Source organism: Ailuropoda melanoleuca, chromosome 9 (genome assembly GCF_002007445.2).
Source record: "Ailuropoda melanoleuca isolate Jingjing chromosome 9, ASM200744v2, whole genome shotgun sequence".
Lineage (NCBI taxonomy): Eukaryota > Metazoa > Chordata > Mammalia > Carnivora > Ursidae > Ailuropoda > Ailuropoda melanoleuca.
The window spans coordinates 12,687,271-12,710,665 of NC_048226.1; the positions used below are offsets into that span (position 1 = coordinate 12,687,271).

Consider the following 23,395-nt stretch of genomic DNA (forward strand, 5'->3'; position numbering starts at 1 on the left):
CAGCATTAGATCAGTCCATTTTGCTGTGTAACAATACTGTCTCAATGCTCAGCAAAAGCGGATGTTGAAACTCATCATTAGATACAGTTTGGGCTTATATTTCCCCAATTCTCAGTTTCAATTATCCGTGTTAAACTTGTCTCCTATCATTTCAGAAAATCACAAGTTGGCAATCATAATTACATAAGTCTTTTTGAACAAGCTGTCAAAAATAAAGGCTTAACACTAAAAAAAAAAATGAAATGGCAGTCCTTTAAATTGATTGGTTTGGGGAATTTTCTCTCTGGATTTGGCCCAAGATTGGATTGAAGTAGTTGATTATCTTAATAGTACCCTGGAATTTTAACCACACAGTCACATTACTTGTGACTCACACTAGGAAATGATTATGTCAGAACTGGAAACTGTAAAGCTAGAAATTGTATAACAATAGAAATACCAATTAAGCTGTGAGTTGCCGAAGCACGCTGGAATCTGCTAGAACCTAAAACCAACAACCAGGGGCGCCTGAGTGGCACAGCGGTTAAGCGTCTGCCTTCGGCTCAGGGCGTGATCCTGGCGTTATGGGATCGAGCCCCACATCGGGCTCCTCCACTGGGAGCCTGCTTCTTCCTCTCCCACTCCCCCTGCTTGTGTTCCCTCTCTCACTGGCTGTCTCTGTCTCTTCAAATAAATAAATAAAATCTTAAAAAAATAAAATAAAAAATAAAACCAACAACCAACTTGCCGTATTTCTTTTGTCTCTAAATCTGTATTCTATTAATATTGGTGAGTTGCGTGGAACTCAGTCTGCTAAAGAGATATTAGGTGCCTACATGTGGAAATGTACATATGCTTTTCAACAAATAGACCACAGGTCAAGCTAATGAGAAGTGTTCACCTGAGGAATTCATCACATTTTAATAGGTTTGTCATATTGACATGGGGGACTGCGTGAGTCATCATTTTCCACCAAGGTGAATCTCCACAGTGGACAGCAGTTTTGCATTTTAATACTTGATGCATGAAAATTCCACTGCTGGCATCTACTCCTGCCACTTACCATCCTTTGGGACATAAATTTAGCTGGGCTCAATTGTGTATAGAATTTTTTCAATGCCGGGACCGGGAAAAAAGCTAACTTCCTAGCGGTGCGAATTTTAGTCAGTTCATGCCACTGTGTCTTGGCTTTCAAATGGGGGTTTTGTGCAGAGGAAATCTAGTAATTTCACACAGATAAAAAGAGATCAGAGAGAGAGCGAGCCAGACCAGCTGTGTAAGCAATTTGGAAAAGTGCAAGTTTTTTTTTTTTTTTATCATTATTGCAACTGCTACATTTTTGTGTTAGGTTAGGATAATGTATGTTGTTTAATGTATAGATTTCTGTACTGTGAAGTAATGCCATTTTATATTTGAATTTTCTTTTTCTTTATGCCTTTAAACCATGTGCCTTTATTTTTTTGTTCTGTTAACTTGAGCCAGTGTTTCAACTCCTCCATCTTTGAGCTCAGGATGCCACCGTCCTGCCCTTGCACCATGTCTCAACCCCCTCCCACTTGTCACCTCCTCATACTGTGAATACCCCTTCCTTTCTCTCTTGGGTCACATCTATGGCTTCCTGGGCCACATGCCCTCTCTCTGATTATGCTGAAGGACATCTAGAAACAACTTTTGTTTTTTTAATTTTTTAAAGATTTTATTTATTTGAGAGAAAGAGAGAAAAAGAAGGAGCATGGGGGGGGTGCAGAAGGAGAGGGAGAAGCAGACTCCCCACTGAGCAGGGAGCCTGACTCAGGGCGCGATCCCAGGACCCTGAGATCATGACCTGAGCCAAAGTCAGATGCTAACCGACTGAGCCACCCAAGCGCCCCTAGAAACAACTTTCTAAGACAGAATATATAGAAAGTTACGTATTTGAGCGCTTTGCGTTCTGAAAATGTATTTATTTGCCACTGGTGCTTGTCTACAGTTCAAAGGTCATGGTTCAGTGCCGATTTCACAAAAACATTTCTTCCCTCGGAGCCCTGGAGCTGTTGCATCTAGTGGCCCACAAGAGGTTGGCGCCAATCCGCTTTTGCTCCGTCGGCAACCTTTTATCCTTTTTCACTTTTTTTGGTTGTGTTTGTGTTGTTTTTAAGAATTATTAGTTTACGTTTGCTTGCACATTTCACAAGGTTTCACCTAGATCTAGATCACTTTTCAATTCATTCCTGTTGGCACTCAGGCTGGAATGAGCCTTTCAAGCTATACCTTATTACCCAGTTCAGGCCTAAAAATGTGTCCCCTCTTATCTATGGCGTAATTTCTCTTCCTCCTTATTGAGGCAACTGTACAGAGAAGTAAGACTTTGAATAATCCTTCGTCCCTCTCCCTCTCTTTTTTTCCTCTTCTATTTCTTCTTTTGCTCTACACTCTGGGAAACTTATTTGATTTTCTGTTTCGATCTTTCAATTAATTATTTAAGTTGACCAATCATATTTTAAATTGTTATTGTTTCCATAGCAGTCTGTTCTTCTCCTTCTTCTTTACTATTTTCTCAAATCTGAAGGTAATAGAGTGGTTTTTTGTTTTGCTTTGTTTTCATCTGTCTTCCTGAATCATCTATTTCTTCCATGTCAGTTCTTCTTTCACATTATTTGTTTTCCTCACAGGTCTGTGGATCCATTATTGATTCTTCTTATTTGGGACCCAAGAGCTGGATTGGCTGTCCTAGGCAACACCCGCAGGTCTTCTCTGCTGGTGGATAAGTAGGTCCTTCTCCTGATAAATCCACCTTTGGAAGAAGATCTCCGTCAGTCTGGGGAGAGTGTGCCCACTGGCTGTATGCGCTCAGGTAGGCAGAGAGTCTGTTCCAGGCTGTGAGTCCTTCCAAATGCCAGAATAAGAAAGACTTGGTTCTGAACTTGCCAACACCACCCTATGAATGTTGATATTACTCATAGCTGACATTTAGGCAGTGTTGTAAGTATTGTAAACATAATAATTATTTAATCCTCAACACAACCATGTGCAGTAGTTATACTATCATATCCCCATTTTACAGAAAAGGAAAGTAAGGCACACATAGTTACAGAATTGTTCAAGGTCACACAGCTAGTAAGAAACAGACCTGAGTTTTGAGTCCAGCCAGGCTGGCTCTGGGGCTTGTGCCCTTGACTATTACATATTCTGCCTGAAGAAAATCCATTGATATTCTCAAAAGGAGAAATCTTGGGTTTTATGTATTGAGGCCATTCCAGCTTCCAGTGAGTCTCTCTCTTCCTAGAACCTCTTCTCATTCGTGCCCCTTTTAGACCCTGCCAGCTTAAAGATGCGCTTTCTGAGTGATGCCAAGGACCAAGCTGCTCCTTGCTCCGCTCCACAAGTGCAGAGACTCCACTGGCCTAATCCCCTATTTGGCATTAGCTCTCCACCTGCTATCATCATGTTCCATTCACCCCCACACTGCTCCACAGCTTGTCTGTCATGACTCCTCCTTCACACTCTCAGCTTTTGTGCATTTATTCTCTTTTGTACAATACTCTAATTTTATTAGCTTCTTATTAAAGAAGAACCATTCCACCGTGTTCAGTTCGCCAGATTTTATGAAACCAAATTAAGCATAATTTTTGGCCCTTATGTACATATTTATCTGTTCAAATGGTTTAAAACAACCTGTGCCAATTACCACTATGACATTATCATTCTAAACTAGTAATTAGTTTTGGTTAACCCAAGTTAGTCTAGTGATAAAGATGGGAATGTATTTTACTGTTTTCCATACGCCTAGACTTACATATGTGCTTTGATATATCTAAAAGCCTAGGCATAAGAACACGTCTGAAGACATTTGAAATTTTATTCTGAAAGGGTCTTATCGTAAAAACGTATTCAATTTCCACTAGTTCCTTCCATAATTTTTGAATACTGACTATGGACGGAAGCACTGAGCAAGTCTTAAGGATCTCAGACAGGAGAAATTTGCTGCCTTTTAAAGCCCCATAATTTTTGTTGGAAAGCTTAATTATAGGTCTATTCTCAGGTTTTAGAAGTAAGTTCTACTAATATAATAAAAACTAATATTTTAAAGTTTAAACTTTCTTATTATTACTTAAAAATGAACCAGTGAGGCTGGTTCTTAGATACTTCAAGTCACTGAACATTCTTTTTTCCTATGAGAGAAGTATCAGTAGAATTTGAGCCAGAAACTTTACTGAAAGTCAATGCCACCTCTTTGCATTTATCACTGCCAGTCTTGCTCTGCATATTTTTTTTCGTATTTGCCATGCATTGTTAACAGTGATTGTCATGTAATTAAATCACTGCTCATCACAAGAGCCTGTTTTTATGCTGAGATAAGCATCAGAAGCCTGCTGCAGGACCCCCAGATCAATAAAGATGTTCCCAGTAGGATTACAAAGAGGCTGGGGTTGAGCAGGGCACCAGAATTAATTAGGAATGATTTCTCTTTTTCTTTCTACTTTCAATATACTTTTTAATTGTTTTTCCATTTTCAATGGGCACTGCCCCCTCTTTTTTTTTTTTAATTCTACACTGATGCTCAGACACTTCTGTCCAGAGACCTGTGGAGGCTGAGCTCTTAATGTCACCCCCTTTTTCAGTCCTATCCTGAACTTACATTAGTCCTGGTTATCTCTGAGTTTCATCATTGTTAAAGAAACTTTGGAAGCAGAGGTGGTCTTCCAATTTCAGAAAGCTATTTAGACATTAAAATACAAGCTTTGAACTGCAGGTGGATTTCTTGTTTGAAGCTTTGAACTGCAGGTGGATTTCTTGTTTGAGTTGGCATGCTCTTGAGACAATGTGATAGCCAGGTTTTGGAAGTATTAGTGTATTCTAAAAGGGAACCAAATCCAAATCAAAGATGAATTTAAAAGAAGAAGGAGAAGGAGAAGGAGAAGGAGAAGAGAAGAAGAGAAGAAGAAAGAAGAAGAGGAGAAGGAGGGGAAAGTTTTAGGTCTTCCACAACTCTGTATGACATCCTCTTGGTGAGTGATATGTAAAAGAACCAGAAATACTAAAGCCCATTTTTGAGACTGAAAACATTGTATTCTAAGTAAGGGGTGTGTCTGGGGCAGATGGGGATGCCATCACAACGGAGCCCCTCTATTCCTCACTTCAAGGATTATTAAAATTCCTGGCTGTGGAAATGGAGAGCACAAATGAGTGAGGCCAAAGCTCCAGAAGGTGGTATCTGTGGAGAAAGGGAGGTGATGGTTTTCAAAGAGTAAAAGATGACTGGAATCTTTCTGGGACTTGAGACACATATTTCACATGATAGGAGAAAAGAAGGAAATAATCAAATATTTCAGAGCAGGAAAAAGAAAGTGATCTATTAGTGGTGACCCCAAATGACCTCCTGGGAAGATTCTATTATCAGGTGCCCACGGTCACAGATGGGCCTTGACAGAGCAATAGAGTGATGGGGTGGGGGCTTTGATGCTTCTTGCCCCAACTGGTCTTCAATAATTAAATCATGCATGCATTCATTCTTTCATTCAATACACACACACTTACTGAGTGCCTACTCTTAGGATGTGATAGCATTTTAAGGGGGCTATAATACCCCCTTTACCATCTGAGGTCAGACCAAGAGAGAGATGCAGGAGTCAAACAAATGGAGATGAAAATACATCTTTATTGCTGCTAGTGAACAAGGAGGACGAGTGGGTTTCCTAATACTAAGCCCCAGAATTAAATAGTCATACCCAGCCAGACACAGAGAGTATAGGATACCAGAAGCCTCTCCACACAGGGGAATTACCTGATCCTGTAAGCCTCAGGGCAGAGAAGAGCAGAGTGAAATGCCCACTCTGTGCAGACAGGCAGATTACAAAGAGAAAGAGGGAATGGCTCTGATGGGCACGCCTCCTTCCTCCCCCCTGGGCAGGTGTGTTGATAGAGGCGCTGGAGAAAAGTCAGGAGTGTTACTCCAACATAGCTCTCTTTAAGGCAGTCTCTTAAGTGGTAGATTGGGGTCAAGGACCCTTCCTCTAGACTGGAAGACATACACATATAGATTCCTGCCGGACAGGAACTGGATATAGTCCAGTATGGCAACTAGAGCAATAAATAAGCAATAATAATGTATGTGACCAATTTTCTTTTCCAGCAGGTGGGGCATGTTGGACAACTTAGAAAGTAGTTGGCCCATGGGGCGCCTGGGGGGCTCAGTCAGTTGAGCACCTGACTCTTGATTTCAGCTCAGGTCATGATCTCAGGGTCATGAGGTGAGATTGAACCCTGCACTGGGCTTTATGCTCAGTGGGGAGTCTGCTTAAGATTCTCTCCCCCCTCCCCCAGCTTAGGCATGTGCTCTCACTCTCTCTCTCAAATAAATAAAAAAATTAAATAAATAAATAATTTATTAATAAGTAAATCTTAAAAAAAATAAACAACATTAGAAAGTAGCTGGCCACAACCTCGTTTTCCAGTCTGATATAACCATACTGTCCCCAAAACTGGGTCGATTTGACTCAAAATGCACTACTCGGCCATCCTTAATACATACTCCTGCTTTGATCTGGAACAGCCTTTTCTCCTCTCTCTCTCTCTCTCTCTCTCTCTCTCTCTCTCCCAGTGACATTCATTTTCAGTGCTTTTCCCATATTGCACCTCTCAAAGAAACATTCTTTGATCCCTGCAACTCTGCATTACCGTTCCTGCTTGTAACCGAACAGGCCACTTTGCTCCTTTCGCGGGGCTGTTCCGTGCCTCTGCGCTGTATCGTAAGAATGCCTATGCTGGGCCCATCCCTTCTCAAATTGTGGCATCCCCACATCTACGTGCCTTCTAACACCTTCCTCGGAGGCTTTGCAGCTGGACACACAGAAAGGATGTGAAGTTAAATGAAAGAAGCTAAGCGCCCCTCCTTTCATGACCGGTCAGGCTCTTGCTGGCTTCTCAATTCGCTCTGTGTGCTGCGATCTCCCCGCATCCAGAGGACGCAGGAAAGAACCACAGGGCTCGCAAAACCGCCCTAAACCCTCTAGCCATCGTGCCTTCATTTCTCCGTGCAGAACTGCACGGGCCATTTACCATGGGAAGGTATTTAAATTTAGAAGGTGGCAGACGTGTGGTCAAAGGGAATTCGGGTTTTTCTGAAAAGTTCCGGGGGAATAAGGAATTTCATGATTTGCTCCCTGCAGTCTTCACGCCATCCCTGCAGTTTGTATTTTTCATAAAACAAAACATTGTGCCATCACAGTAGAAGCTCGAGTGACCTTCGTGCTGTTTATTGCCTCCCTGGCTGTATTAAACCTCCAAGCGGCGCAGCGGGATTTCTAAAGGACACAGGCCTCAAACCTGCCAACCTATCAATTTAGTGGGGAGAAAAAATAAAAGTTAGTGTGCCTCTCACACGCCTGAGATTGTATTTGTAAGTAACCTTCAGCGCAGACCGCATTGCTCACGAAGAGAGACCTATTCTCCCGGTTTCGATCACCTGTTCCGCTCCCCTCCCCTCCCCGTCTCAGACCTTTCCGCGCTGGCTTGCTTTTGTCCCCCAAGACGGAATCGTTCCTTCTCTTCCTGCAAGCAACTCTTCCCTCCGAGGACGGTGATATAATGTCTAAAGTGAACCACTTCAGCCCGCAAGTCCCCACAGCGGCCTGGGAGGTGAAGCGCAGTGTAATGAGGTCTTGCTGCCACTAGGGCCTGAAAGACAATTACGAGACAGAATGTATCCTTGGCAACTTTCCAAGTTCATGTGTAACCCTCTGCGCGGGCAATCGCTTTCTTGGTTTTTGGTTTGTTTGTTTGTTTATAAGGATTTGAGGGTTTTTGTTTTTTTTTTTTAAATTTGAGGACTGGAACAATACCCCTCCCAGGTTCCTTCTTCTGCCCATGTAGTGTTAACTCTCTATTTCGCAGAGGCAGGTGACCCAACCAGGACAGGCATCTTCCCTCGGTTCTGTACATAGGCATTGAAGAGACCTGTTAGATTTTTATCTCAATTTGCCAGGCTGGAAGGAGTTCCTGGCAGCTATCTTGTCTGCCAAGTGGACAAATCTGCCGGCAGAATAAAATCCAATAGACATGACACTAGGAGACGGGAGGGAGCTATTAGGTCCTCCTGGGACTGAAGCAAAGCTCATCCCCAGATATACCAGTTAACAGATCCAATAATTTCCTTCTCTGCATAATTTACATTGTGTTGGGATTCTGTCGCTATGACATGAATCTTGACTAATGCAGATGATAATGCAAAAGTGCTTTCTTCTGCTAATTTGCAGAGCTTTGATTACATATAAGACTGAGCATTAATTCATGTTTGCTGGATATTTCTATTCCTTCACTAATTATTTCTTCATGGTTGCTGCCCATATTTGACAATTTTCTTTTTGTTTTGTAATAGCTTTTACTGTACTTAGAGTATTAGTCTCTCTTCTGTCATATGTGTAGCAAATATTTTTTCCCAAATTGTCATATATTTTTGACTTCGATAGGTTTTCTTGGCAAATAAATGTATTTTTTTAAAAATGCATTCTGACCTTGGCATTATGCTTTAAAAAGGCCTCCCTAATTCAACATTGTTTTTCAAGTGAGCAGACAAAATAAAATTTGAAAATCAACAGCATTCGTCCATACTGGGAATAACCATTCAGAAAAGGAAGTAAAAAATATGCCTTTTAAAATAGCAACCAGAGCTCTAAAGTGCCTGGTTTAACCTAACAAAGAATAAACAAGGATGAATGGTGAAAATCTTCAAAGAATTAGAGAGCATTAAAAAAAAAGATTTGATTAAAGGAAGAGGTATTCTTTGATAGTAAAATTTAATAATAAACTTCAGATAAGTTAATATCTGTTGAAGGGGTACAGCATGGTTGGTGTTTTCTAAAGAGCTTCTCATGTGTTAGCATTTAAACTGCTCAGTAACCCTACATAGTAATGCTTTCAAGAACATCAGGGTGGATTCTCGGAGGGGTTGAAGCGTATGGAGCCAGAGAAGTACAGTGGGAATGATGACGGGGAGAAAATCAAATAAAATGATGGAGAATGCGTTTTATAAACCAATGGATGATAGTGAGCCGTAAACTAAGGAGTATTGTTACATCATGTTTGTTCCTGAGGTCCAAAAACAAAGAAAGAACAAAGTGAAGTAAAACAAAATGAAAAAATGAACCTATATTATCTTCTAGTATTTTTAATGTTTTATTTTTATTTGGTGTAAATTGTGAGATAAGTATTGACCTTATCTGGTTCTCTCCTCCTCCCCCTAAAAATATTTAGCCAGTTGCCAAAATACATTTTATGGATAATTCCTTCTTTCCCACTGTTTTAAAACATCCAGTTGATTTTATAATAATAGACATATGGATCTGTTTCTGTTGTTTCTTTTGTTTGGTTGTTTGCCTCTCTTACACCAGTGAAAAACTTTAAAAGAAATCAGCTTTATATTGGTCTTTTGAATTTCCAGTCCATCAATCAACAAATCTCATTAATTCTACCTTCTGAGTATTCGTCAAATCCTTCAATTCTCCATTTCCAGCGCCCCCACCCTGGGTAGCTACATCACCATCTTTCTCCTGGAACACAGCATAGCCCACCATGTGGTTGCCCTGTGTGCATTCTTCACTGCATCCAGAACATTCTCTGCACAACAGAAAAGAATAAACTCCTTATACTATTCGTTTCATTAGGTCACCTCCTTTCACAGGACCCTTCGGGAGATTTTCACTGCACTCACATAAAATCTATTCCATGTTGCATGGTCTGCATGTGGCCCCAACTGTTTCTCTCCTCCCCTTTCCCCAATTCTCTGGAGTTCCATCTTTTGGTTGACGCCAGACTCCTTTTGTTTCTCGACTGTGCCAATATCTGCTTGTTGCAGGGCCTTCAAACCTGCTTTCCTTCCCCTGGGAACTCTCGTTCCCTTTCCATTCTTGAGTCAGGTTCAGTGTCAATCCCTGTGAAGACCAACACTTATGGCTTTGGGTGTGCTGCATGGCAGCCCAGTGACACCATTTGTGTGCCCGTTGAAGGAAGTGGTGTTCTCCAGTTTGGGCATAGTAGTACTGTGTAGCACCAAACACTGCTCTCCATGACTGGCAGCTTTCTTGTAAAGCACCTGTTACTGCTTGTAATTAGAGACTTACAATATCATGGTCATTATTTTTTTACTCTCTCTCTCTTTTATAAGACTGTAAGCTTGTTGGAGGCAGGGCCATGTCTGTTCTCTCTCCCTCTCCCTCTCCCACAAGCAAAATGCACACAGTGGATCCTTAAGTATTCACTTCATGAATGAGAAAGATCTGGTTGGTCATGTCCTTCCCTATCCCTCTTCATTGAAAAAAGTCCCAAGCTATCTATCCCACCTTTTTCTTCTACATACATTTTCAGATTTTTTTCATGCTCTAAAATATCCTACTGGAATTTCATTATATTCATTAATTATTTTTGGATGATTTGCAATCTTCACAATATTAATCTCTCAATGTGTAAACATGACATAATATTTCTTTCTCTCATATGAGTTCTACTCTTTTTCTATGAGGATTGTTTTCACTTTATTTTATATTTGTGGTTGCAACTGGGTGCAATCTTTTTGGAGAGGAGGGATCCTCTTCTTACTCTATTTTTTTTTAAAGATTTATTTATTTATTTGACAGAGAAACAGCCAGCAAGAGAGGGAACACAAGCAGGGGGAGTGGGAGAGGAAGAAGCAGGCTCCTAGCAGAGGGGCCTGATGTGGGGCTCGATCCCAGAACGCCGGGATCACGCCCTGAGCCCAAGGCAGACGCTTAATGTCTGAGCCACCCAGGCACCCCCCTCTTCTTACTCTATTTTTAACATAGGAAATTACTGGTATTTTATATATAGTTTTTAATTGACAAATGTATTTAAATCAATTATTACTGTTTTTTTAGAGGGGGGAGGGGGAGGGAGACAGAGAGAGAATCTTAAGCAGGCTCCATGCCCAGAACAGAGTCCAACGTGGGGCTCGATCTCATGACCCTGAGATTATAACCTGAGCCAAAATCAAGAGCTGGACGCTTAACCAACTGAGCCACAGGTGCCCTTTAAATGAATTATTTGTTTTAATGACTTTAATAGAACTTACTAAATTTTCTAGGGAGGCAGTCATGCAACTTACAGGCAACTTTTTCTTTATCCCTTTCATTATTAGAGCTATTATGCCATTTTTGTATTTTATCCCATCAGTTATTATTTACAGAATATTTTAAAATAACAGTAATAAAATGAGGTAACTTCATTATGTTTCTAATCCCAAAGAGAATTTATTTGTTCACCGTTAAGCCTGATGCAGTTATCCCTAGGGCATAGATTTGTTTTTGTGTTAAGAAGCCACTTAAATCCTCTTTTACAAAGAATTTTTGTATGAAAAATGATGTTCAAGTTTATTCAATGCATTTGAATCCTCACTATGAGAATTATAAGGAACGTGATTTGGGAACCACAGTAGTGAGAACTCCAGTTTGAACATCCTCACGGGTACGTTTTTCTCTGAGGAGCAATGATGTTGGCGTCCAAACAAAACACCCCTATCAGCTTCACTGACTTTCCGTGGCCACCAGTGCAGCTCCTTTTGTTCCTTGGATGCTTTCCCACATGCTGATTTCTTCGTTATGGTTTCTCTCTGATTTGGCTACAATTTAGGAAAGGGCTATTCCTCAGATGTTCATTTCCCAAGAATGGTGGTTGAAGAAAAAAATGATGTTGGAAGTCCCAGATCTAAGGGCTACTTGGTCTTATCAGTATTAACGCTGTGATAGAAACGTATCTTGCGATTTGTTCGGTCCTCTAAGCTACTGCAAAACTAAACATGAATGTTTCCGTGACAAGTGAGTGTTCTTTGCTGTCCTTCTGTTACTCTTTGTTACTCTGCTTAGGTGGGCCAAAAGTTAGCCAGAAAATTATTTAGAGAATCCTAGCTCTTTGATCATTGTTGTTACAGGGGACGGATTTTCTTCTCTTCCTTATTATGAAAAGAATTTTGATTGTGTGTGTGTGTGTCGATGTATTTTGAAGTAAAAAAATAAAACATAAGAGCCATCTAAAAAAGGCAGCAAGATCCCCTTGTCCTTGGGTGCCTAACCTTAATCCCAAGCAGCGTGGACACCCACCTCCTGCCACGGTCGGTCCACCAGTGCAGGGAACCAGCCCGCTCCCCTCCCCCACCCCTCCTGGAGGAGCCGGTAGTTCTCCGCCTCCTCCTTGGATGTCTGATGTCCCAGCGGCCACCACAAAGTCATTCCTCACTTTCACCAAACTGATTTCTCTTTGCGGAGCAGCTGGCAGGAGCCTGCCAAGGCCAGGCGCTGCCTGAGAAGCAAGTCTGCTTCTTTCCACTGTCAGGGAGCTTTTAGAAATAACACCCTCCTCGGAGGAAGTCAGAACAGCAACAGGAAAATAAGTAAAACCTATTATAAAACAGTTGTCCAGGAACTTGGGCACGGCGCGGGGTGGGGATCGATACACTGTGAAGGTTAAATCTATTTTCACACTGTGTTCTATTTCACAGTTTAATGGTGTTTTAATGTGTCTGTCACTGAGCCCCTCATGTTATGCAGGTAGAGCCTTTACAAAGTAGAAGGAACCCGGCTTTTCAAGCTTCGCTGTAACATCTTATTTACCAGCTGCGATCTGACATTTTCTTTTCCCGTCCAGAGAGATGGCAGATCTAACTCTCCCTCTCCAGCCCCCTGGCTCTTCTTCCAGTTCTCTTTCATACTCCGAGTTTTGCAGGAGGCCAAGTTGGGACCCTTGGAGACGCTTCGATATCTCTCTGACAAGCTCCCCAGGATAGTTCCCTGTATTTAAGAAGGTGACGAAGACGTTTCTGACCCTTCCTCCCCATGTCTTCCATTGGCTGTCTTCATTTTGCAGGTGACTCAGGCTGGTTTTGGCCAAATCTCACTGCCCTCCCTCTCCTGCCTGCGTTTTCTGCTCAGCCCCCAGCCTTGTCTCTCTCTCCACCCTACAGGTCAGTGAGCATGTGTCAGGGGTCTTGCTCTTGTTTCCCCACCCTTATAAGACAAACCCTGATTCTTTATTACCCATGAAGAGATCTTTGTTTGTACCTTGACCCACTTACGCCATGTGGCAGTATAGTCATTGTATTAGTTTCTTAGGGCTGCTGTCACAAGTTGCCATAAACTTGGTGGCCTAAAACGACAGAAATGTGGTACCTCACAGATCTGGAGGCTGGACGTCTGAAATTAAGAGGTGGCAGGGCCATGATCTCTCTGAAGGTTCTAGGGGAGCCTTTCAATTAACTTCTTGTTACTGGAAATCCTTGGCTTTCCTAGGTTTGTGGATACCCCCACTCTAATCTCCACCTTTGTCATTTACATGGTGTCTCTCAATGCATTCTCTTCTATGAGGACACCAATCGTATTATTTTAAGGCCCTACCCTATGCCATCATGTCCTCATCTGAACTAATTGCACCTGCAATGGCCCTATGTCCAAAATGTGGTCACAATCTGAGGTTCTGGGAAGGATATGAACCTGGGAAATACTATGTATAATGGTTAATTTTATGTGTCAACTTGACTGGGCTGTGGTGTGGTCAAATGCCATTCTGAATGTTTCTGAGAGAGTGCTTTTGACGGAATTAACAGTTAAATCACTCAACTTTGAGTAAAACGGATTGCCATCCATAATATGGGTGGACCACATCTAATCAGTTGAAGGCCCAAATGGAACAAAAGACTGACCTTCCCTAAGCAAGAGGGAATTCTGTCCGATGACTGACTTTAGACTTAAACTAAATCATTGGCTCTTTCTGAGTCTTCAGCCTGCCAAACCACCCTGCAGATTTGGGACTTGACAACCTCCATAACTGCATGAGCCAATTCCCTAAATCTTTCTCTCTGTGTATGTGTACACACACACACACACACACACTGGTTCTGTTTCTCTGAACCAGAATACACTATCTACCCCATACAGCCATGTAGATGAAATATATAGAAGGTGTTCCAGGATGAACACATACTATTTAGTTATGCTCAATAATGAAGAGACAGAATTTAGGCACTCAGATTTCTGTAAGTTAGAGTAATGGAGCTAGCTTGACATCTTCCTGCTTGTCATGAATTCTAAATGGCTGGGTTTTCGGTGGAATTCAAATTACAGGGAGGGAAGGCACTATGACTAGGTACAGCTTATTGCAGAAATTCTCAAAGTATGGTCGTTGGAGATAGCTGAAACTCTTCCAGAGGATCCGCAAAATCAAAATTATTGTCATAATGATACTAAGATTTTTTTTTGCTAATTTCAATTGCGTTGACCTTTTTTTATTTTAAGATTTATTTATGCATTTTAGAGAGAGAGCATGCAACTGAGGGGAGTGACAGAGGGACAGGGAAAGAAAGAAAGAGCGCAACACAGGGCTCAATCCCAGGATCCTGAGATCATGACCTGGGCTGAAGTCGATGGGCTGCTTAACCTACTGTGCCACCCAGGTGCTCCATCAGTTGGGGTGACCTTTAAGCCGATGAAACTAAAGTGATGTTGGGTAAAACTAGTATGCCTGAGCATGAATCAGTGCAACCCCACCAATCATTGTTTCTTTACCAAAGTGCACATCCAGGGCAATAAAAACCAGTTTTACTTAAGAATGTCATTGAGAAAACAAGAAAAATTATTAATTACATTAATCTGACATTTTTGTTGTGGCAAAAATGGGAAGTTCACCTGAAGCAGTTCTGTTCCATATCAAATATGATGGTTTCCTGGAGGAAAAATGTTTGTGTGATTGAGTTGCTAGCTGAACTAGCCAGTTTTTCATGGAACAGTATTTTTCCTTGAAATAACAACTAACAAAGTGTAATTATTCAGACCTGGGCATTTGGCAAACATTTTCTTGAAAGTGAATGAAGCGAAACTGTCATTTAAAGGTAAATGACAGTATTTGTTGCAAATGATGAAAGCAGCCTTTTGAAAGAAAATTAGAATTTTGGAGACCTTGCCTCTGCCATTATGAGCTTAATGGCTCTCCGATGACATTCATGGTGATGTTGATTAACATGGTTGTTACTGCATGTGAAACATACCAAGATTTAGAATGTTTGTCTAACTCAGTGAACTATTGTTTTCCAAATGACAAAAGCAAGATGTTATAAAATTGCACGTAATAGATGCATTCAAACAAAAAGACAAACTAATGGATTTTAATGTTCATTCATATAATTTCAGGTTCCACATTGCAACTCACCTGTAAAAATTATTACTTGTCAAGTTTTGGTGTAGTAATATGATAAAAGAATACCTATAGTTATCAAACAGGCTATTAAAATGCTCTTCCCTTTTCTAACCAGACAGATGATAAGACAAAACATTATTCATACTCTTGAACCAAAAAAATATATTGTAATATGCTGAATACAGAAGCAGGTAAAGACTCCAGCTGTCTTCTATTACACCAGATATTATAGAGTTAGGCAAAAAAATGTAAAGCCATGCTCCTTTTCTCACTAATTACTTGAAACTTGAAAATACAGTTATCTTAAAAAATACACTACATATTTTAACATGTAGTAGATTTGCTATTATTTTAGATGAATTAATATATAACTACTTTTAAAAAATTCTCAATTTTAATTTCTAGTACAGCAAATATTGACATAACCCAAATAAACAGATGCTCTTTGGAGTTAAAAAAAATTTAAGAGTGTAAATTTTAATCTTGAGGCTAAAAATTTGGTCTAGAACCACTACTTTAGACAATGATTTTACTCAAAGTGCACTGAGAAGCCATTTAAAAATTTTAGATAGAAGATTGGCCTGGTTTGTATCAGATGATTATTGGCAAAGATGTTGAGAAATGGTTGCAGTTCAGCATCTGCTTTGGAACTAACAGGACTTGCAGATCAATTATATGGGGGAAGTAAGGGATAGAAAGCGAGGACTCAGAGTGACTCTGGTGTAGGGTTGTCAGATTAAAGTGTATCATTTGGGGATAAACCAGAGAATGAGACTTGGTAGGAAATTTATATTAAGCAATTTATTGCAAGGAGTGTGTTTGCACAATTGTGGGGACTTGCTAGAAAAGTCCAAAATCCATGGGGGAGGCTGTTAGGCAGGGCAGCCTGGAACCCTCTGTACTGAGCTGACAGAATTTCATCCCCCAGGGAAGCCTCAGCTCAGCTTTTAAGGCCTTTCAAATAATTGAATCAGGCCCACCAAGATGGTCTATTACATCTAGAAAACAGATTTTTTAGGATCATCTCCTTTGCTTCAAGTGAACTGATTATGGACTTTAATCACATCTACAAAATACCTTGATGCAGACACAGATTAGTGTTTACATGGATAATCGAAAGCTGTTGCCTAATCAAATTGATGCATCCAAACGACCATCACAGTCCACCCCTTATCAACCTGGCATCCATACACATCTCTTTAAACCATACTCAAAACCCAAACTATGGGTGCCTGGGTGTCTCAGTTGGTTAAGCATCTGAATCTCGGTTTTGGCTCAGGTCATGATCTCAGGGTCATGAGACCAAGCCCAGCACTGTGGGACTCCACACTCAATGGGGAGTCTGCTTGAGAGTCTCTCCCTATGCCCCTCCCGCCATTTGCATGCACCTGCTCACTCTCTCTTAAATAAATGAATGAATAAATAAATAAATAAATATAAATAAAATCCAAACATTCATTCCTGAAGGATCTGTGCTATTAGCCATCCTGCCTCATTTGGTTGTTGTAGTTGTTCAATGACTTTAATCAAAGAATGTGGTAGTAATAAGAGATAACCCTAAGGGATATCCTGTATTCCAGACACGCTCTTACATCCCTTGTGTAGTAGTAGCTAATTTAATCAGGATCAGTCAGGATCAATTCCAGTATAGTGAACTCCTTATTTTTTATTGGTTCAGAGCCCTGAATTGCCCAAAGTGGCTGGATTACAGATTGATTATACTGGACTGCTTATATCATGGATGGAACAGCACACTCTTCTTACTGGAAATACACAATTAACTTTGAATATGGATCAGCCTTACCTGCGTGCAGCACCCTTGCCAAAATACCATCTGTGGGCTTGGAATACATATTGTCTTTTGTTTGGCTTGAGCAACCTTACTCCTGGGATTAAGACCCAAGGAATGGTCACTTACTGAGACAGCAAACACTGGGAGAGGAATACTTGGCAGTCAGTTGTTGGATACATAAGTTGCATACTCCTTGGACAGGTCAGGGTTGGGGATGAAGATGGACAAATCATCAATACAATATATAAACGGTGTTTGAATCATGGGACTGGATAAAAGAAGAAAGAGAAAAGATAATAGATGCAGCCCCCAATGAAGGGAGATGTGACAGAGGGCAAAGAAGGAGCCAGAAAGAGTAAGAGGGAGTTACCACTGATGTGAGAGGGTAAAAAAAATATCTGTTTGAAGACTGAATGACTTAAACTGTTTTGAATTCTTCAGTGTTTCACAAAGAGAATCATACCTTCTTCTGATCTGCCATGCAAACAAACGTCGGACTCATGGTCGAAAACTTTGTGCTACAGACCAAATACTTATTGATCTCTGCTTCAAAGAAAAGAGAATAATGAAGTTTTGGGATAACTTATTCATTCATTCATTCAATAAGAGGTTTTTCAGAAAATAATATGGTAAGTGACATTAATTTAGGCATGACAAATACACAATTTAGTAAAATTTGTTTCCTAACCTCAGGTAATAAAGAAAGGTTTTGGTGAAAATATAGGACCTTACTCAGCTTTTGATTTTGATGGGGATAGAGGAGAAGACTGAGAAATGTGGGAGAAATCACAGATTTGGATTTAAACATCTTATCACAGGGTTTGACAATGCTCAGTGACTATGAATTTGGGAGAATTAAGGGGAAAAAATGACCAGCATGGTTAACTCCTGAGATATTTCTCCTAGAATTGAGACAATTTTTATCACCGTTTTGCACTTTCCCAGTGAGGTTATGAACCAGCTGCCTATTGAGCAAAAATATTACCATCCAATTAATATTTTGGAAGCAATGACAGACTCTTTTAACCTCCTGGCTCAGCAGTCTGTTCGGAGAGTCTGATCATACAGGAAGTGGGATAAACGAGGGGCCAGTCAGTTCATCAGGCCCTCACCACAAAGAGCAGAGGCCACTTACTGAAGTCTGTGAACCACAGAAGGCTGCAGCAGGGGATTTTGCATTTGAATTATGAATATTTAAATAGGCTTATTAAAACCATGTCCACAGAGAGCAAAAATGCATTTGCTTTTAAAACAATTAAAAGTATAAAAGGCGGTGCAGAACAGTCCCTAACTCATGGAATTTGGAGTCAGAAGACAGAGAGTGAATCCCTAGCCCCAGCACCTCCCAGCTATGTGGTGTGGGGAAATGAATTTGACCTCTATAAGTTTTACCCAATGCCCCACTCCTTCACTTATTCTCATTCCTTTAGTAAAAAAAAAAAAAAAAAAAAAAAAAAAAAAAAAAAATTAAAAGCCTGGTTTTTAGAACCATTGTCTGAATTTGAATCCTGGCTCCATTCTTAATAACTGTGCATGTTACCTAACTGCTCTGTGCCTCAGTTTACTTATTTGTAAATGAGAATGATACCAGTAACTATGTCAAGGCCTTGTGAGATTAAATGTTAGTTCATACAATGTATTTAGAAGAGTGTCCAACACATAATAAGCATAAAACAAATGTCAGCTCCAAGATGAAATACTATGTCATTACTGTGTACTAGAAACTGTGCTTGGTGATCAGATGAAATAGTGGGCAAATGGACAATCTGTGCCCATATAGAGACAAGAGACACACGATAACAACAGAGGTGTTCTGAAAGTCTACTATGGAGACTGCAATATGAAGCTGAGACATGACAAATGAATAGAAATTATTCAAAGACAAAGGAGGGAAGAATATTAGAGATAAAGAATATATGACTATCCGTTAAAAGGATGGAGAATGGAGACAGAGAGAGAGGAAGGAAGAAAGGAAGGCAGGAAGGCAGGAAGGAAGGAAAGAAGAAAGGAAGGAAGAGGGAGCAAGGGAAGGAAGGAGTAAGAAAGGAAAGATGGAAGGAAGGAAGGACGGAAGGAAGGAAGGAAGATGGAGGGAGGGAGGGTAGGAAGGGAACCTGCAGGAAGGATGAGGTCAAGAATGAATATTTTTATTTTATTTTATTTTTTTCTAAAGATTTTATTTATTTATTTGACAGAGAGAGAGGCAGCCAGCGAGAGAGGGAACACAAGCAGGGGGAGTGGGAGAGGAAGAAGCAGGCTCCCAGCAGAGCAGGGAGTCCAATGCACGGCTCTATCCCAGGACTCTGGGATCATGCCCTGAGCCGAAGGCAGATGCTTGATGAGTGAGCCACCCGGCTGCCCCAAGAATGAATATTTTAAAGATATGGGGTGAGTCTTAAGTGTGTTTACATATCATGGACAGGGCTGGAAGAGAGGACAAAGCTGAGGACTCCCATGATAGGAGGAGGCCATAGAATCTCAAGGACAATGGAAAAGATGAGTCTTCCATGAATCAGCAAGAAGGACAGCGTGGGGTGGGAGAGGTTCTAAACTGAAATGACACACTCTCTCCTTTAGAGGATGTATCATTACTGGTATATCTTGGTTTATTTCATGAAGTCAGCTTGTGGCATATGGACCAATTCTTTTCCAACTTTAATGTGCATACGAGTCACCTCAAAATCTTGTTTAATTGCAAATTCTGACTCAACAGGTCTGGGATGGGGCTTGAGATCCTGATTTTCTGAGGAGATCACAGTGAATAGCCTGTCATAGCCCTAGAGTATCTCCTTGTAGTCCAGGGCTGCACAATTTTCCATCATGGTCCTGCTCCTGGGTCTTCTCCACCTGAGTTCATTCTCTGCTGCAGAAGCAGATTTCTGGCAGAACAGGACTCTTCGCGGACTGGGATTCCAAATTATATTTACAGTCTAGGGCATTTCCTGTCCTTAGCTTAGCCACAATTTAGGAGTGTTCATCTCTGGTTGCATTCCAGTCACCTAGGGAGCTGTGAAAACCCTGATGCCATGCTTAACGGTAGACCAGTTAAATCCGAATATCACTGAATATTTATGTCCTGAAAATGTAGCCATGAAAAATAGTAATATGCGTATTTTGAAAGAAAAAGGAATATTTTTATATGATTTTTAATTAGTCCTAATCACCTACCAGTGGGGGGTGTGTGTATTGGACATTGTGCAGCTTCTCAAGCCTTGAAATTAGGTTGGATGCCCCCACCTCATTTACTGTTCCACAGTGATTATACACTGTACTTACTTTCTTTTTTTAAGATTTGATTGATTGATTGATTGAAAGAGAGAGCATGTGAGTAGGAGGGAGGAGCAGACAGGGAGGGAGAGAGACAAAGAGACTCTATGCAGATGCAGAGCTCTATCTGAGGACCCTGAGTTCATGACCTGAGCCAAAACCAAGAGCTGGATCCTTAACTGACCAAGCCACCCACAGGTCCCTGAGCTTCTTATCACACACAACTCCTGAAAACCCGACTTTCCAAAGAGATGACATCATCAAAAGGGACATAGCTCAGACTGATTTTGAAATAATTGAATTCCCTTGACTAGAAGTTGCATAGTGTCCAACTAGATGTTGACTACTGCTATGTTTTCCGTGAAATTTTGAAATCTCTTTTGGTACCCTGTGAGTTTACTGACTCCCCCCCCCCACTTCTTCACCCCCACCCAGAGTACATTAGCTTGTAGTTTTGGAATTAAGAATTTAGATTCAATAAATATAATATTTTCTGTCAAATGTTAAGTTTCTAAATTCTTGTTCATAATTTCTGTAGCTATTTTATCATGGGTCAGTAACAAACATTTGAACCATCAGCAATCCAGGGACCACACTTTGAGTAGAACTGGTCTAGGGTTTCCTCCATGATCTCATTCACTGACATTCCTCCATTGCTCATTTTATACTTCAGGTATGGAGTTCTTCCTGATGCTTGTAGAAGACATCAAGCTCAGTGATGCTCTCATTCTTTTCCACTTGCTCTACCTTCTGCCTATAAAGTGCCTGTTCCCAGAGCTTCAAATGGTTGACTTCTTCTTTCTATCCAGTTCTTAGTTCAAGAGCTATCTCTTCACTTAGGCTTTTCCTGATGACTCAGTTTAAATTACCAACACCCTGGGGTGCCTGGGTGGCTCAGTCAGTTAAGTGTCTGACTCTTGGTTTCGGCTCAGGTCATGATTTTAGGGACTTGGGATCAAGCCCTGCATTGGGCTCCGCACTCAGCAGGTAGTCTGCCTGAGGATTTCTCTCCCTCTCCTTCTGTTCCTCCCCCTGCTCAAGCTCTCTCTCTCTCTGTCAAATAAATTCATAAAATATTTTTAAAAATTACCAACACCCCTAAGTCTTTCTCTGTAATATTCATTTTTTCCACAGCAGTTACTGTTTAACACAATCTTGCCCATTTATTTGCTTTCATTTAATATTATGCATCATACCAGGATCATAAATACTTTATGGATAGCGACCTTATCTGTTTTGCTCACCACTATAGCCAGTGTTTTAAACAGTGCCTTCTGTGTAGCCAGCACTGTAAGATAATTGTTTGATGAATGAAAAAATTCTAAATAAGAATTCTTGCTATATTTAAGTGTAGAATGGTCAAGTGATAGAAAGTGGCAAGGGTTTTAGAAAACAATAAGGGAACAAAACTTAAAAATAAGAAAATCCTATCCAATTACATCATTTTTCTGTAATTTAGTAAAAATAAGATAATATTGAATTTAACAGCATTCTTTACTGTCTTGGGGAATAAGAGAGGTCTGTGGGAACAGAGCTAAGAGCTGCTGGGATAGCAGGTAGTCTATAAACATTCTTTGCATGCTGACTCACTAAAGATAGAGATCATGCATTATACTTTTAAAAATATATCTCTCATAAGACTTGCCATTTGTCTTAATTGATTAGACTGCTCTAACAAAATGACCATAAACTGGTGACTTCACAGCAAACACCTGTTTCTTACAGTTCTGGAGACTGGGACAACCAGATAAAGACACTGGGGAATCTGGCGTCTGGTGAGAATACACTTGCTGGTTTGTAAACAGTGTCTTTTACTGTGTCATAACAGGGCGGGGGAAGGATCTCTCCAGAGTCTCTTTTTGAGGGCAATAATACCACTCATGAGGGCTCTACCTTCATGACCTAATCACCTCCCAAAGGCCCCACCTCCTAATACCATCACTTGAGGGGTAAGATTTCAACATATGTATTTGGCATGGGTGAGATATGGTGGGGGCACAAAACATTTAATCGATAGTGCATTTTCTTTTTAAAAAAAATTTTTTATTTAAATTCAATGAGCCAACATATAGTACATCATTAGTTTTTGATTTAGTATTCAAGGCGTCATTAGTTGTGTATAACACCCAGTGCTCACGCCCAACTTAGTGCCCATCACCCAGTTACCCCATCCCCGCATATTACTCAGCCATCAGAAAGGATGAATACCTACCATTTACAGCACAATCTCTTTGAACACAAAAGTGATATGCTTATGATATTTTGGTGTCCATGAATATTTCCCTGTATTTCTTAGCCCTTAATTAACCTTCCAGAGGAACAAAACAAAACAGGAGGAAGGAAAGAACGCAAATGTGATTCTATGATTCTCCCATTACTATAGAACTATTTGGAGTGTTGCATCTATGGACTTAAAAGCTGGCTAGGAGAGCTGATGGTGGAAGAAGTCAACTCAATCTGCCACCCTCACTTCAAAGTGATGTGGTATCTCATTGTGGTTCTAACTTGCATTTCCCTAATGATTTGTGATGTTGAGCGTCTTTTCATGTACCGTTTGGCCCTTCATATACGTTCTTTGGAAAGGTGTCCATTCAGATTCTCTGCCCATTTTCTATTTGGGTTGTTATTAGTAATTATTATTACTTTGGCTGTTGACTTGTATGAGTTCTTTATATATTTTGAATATTAACTTATCAGATATATGGTTTGAAAATATTTTTTTCCCATTTCATAGGCTGTCCTTTCATTTTGTGGATGGTCTCTTTGGCTGTGCAACAGCTTTTAGTTTGATGTAGCCCTAAAGGATTTTTTTTTAAAATTTTATTGCTTGTGCTTTGGGCATCATATCCAAAAAGTCATTACCCAGACCCATATCAAGTTGCTTTATTCCTATGTTTACTTCTAGGAGTTTCATGGCTTCAGGTCTTACGTTTGAGCCTATAATACATTTTGAGTTAATTTCTGTGAGTGCTGTAGGATATGGGTCCAGTTTCATTCTTTTAAACGTGAATACTTAATTCTCACAGCACCATTTGTCGCAAAGACTGTATTTTCTCCAGTAAGTATTCTTGGCTGTCTTGCCAAATACTAGTTGACTGTGTATGCTCGGATTTCTTTCTGGGCTCCTAATTCTGTTCCACTGGTCTATTTTCCTGTGTTTACACCAGTACAGTACTGTTTTCAATG

At 40.5% G+C, this 23,395-nt stretch overlaps 1 long non-coding RNA gene across 3 annotated transcripts in view; it reads left to right on the forward strand.

Annotated features, from left to right (window-relative positions):
• Positions 1–23,395, forward strand: part of LOC117803723 — a 43,842-nt gene that overhangs the window by 7,565 nt on the left and 12,882 nt on the right. Inside the window, exons 3-5 of one of the 3 annotated variants that reach the window (XR_004627701.1) lie at positions 2,631–2,812; positions 16,829–17,571; positions 21,935–22,002. This is a non-coding gene — a long non-coding RNA (uncharacterized LOC117803723). Of the gene's footprint in view, positions 1–2,630; positions 6,224–16,828; positions 17,572–21,934; positions 22,003–23,395 lie in introns of those variants that run through there. The other 2 variants (XR_004627702.1, XR_004627700.1) reach the window with 2 other exon arrangements.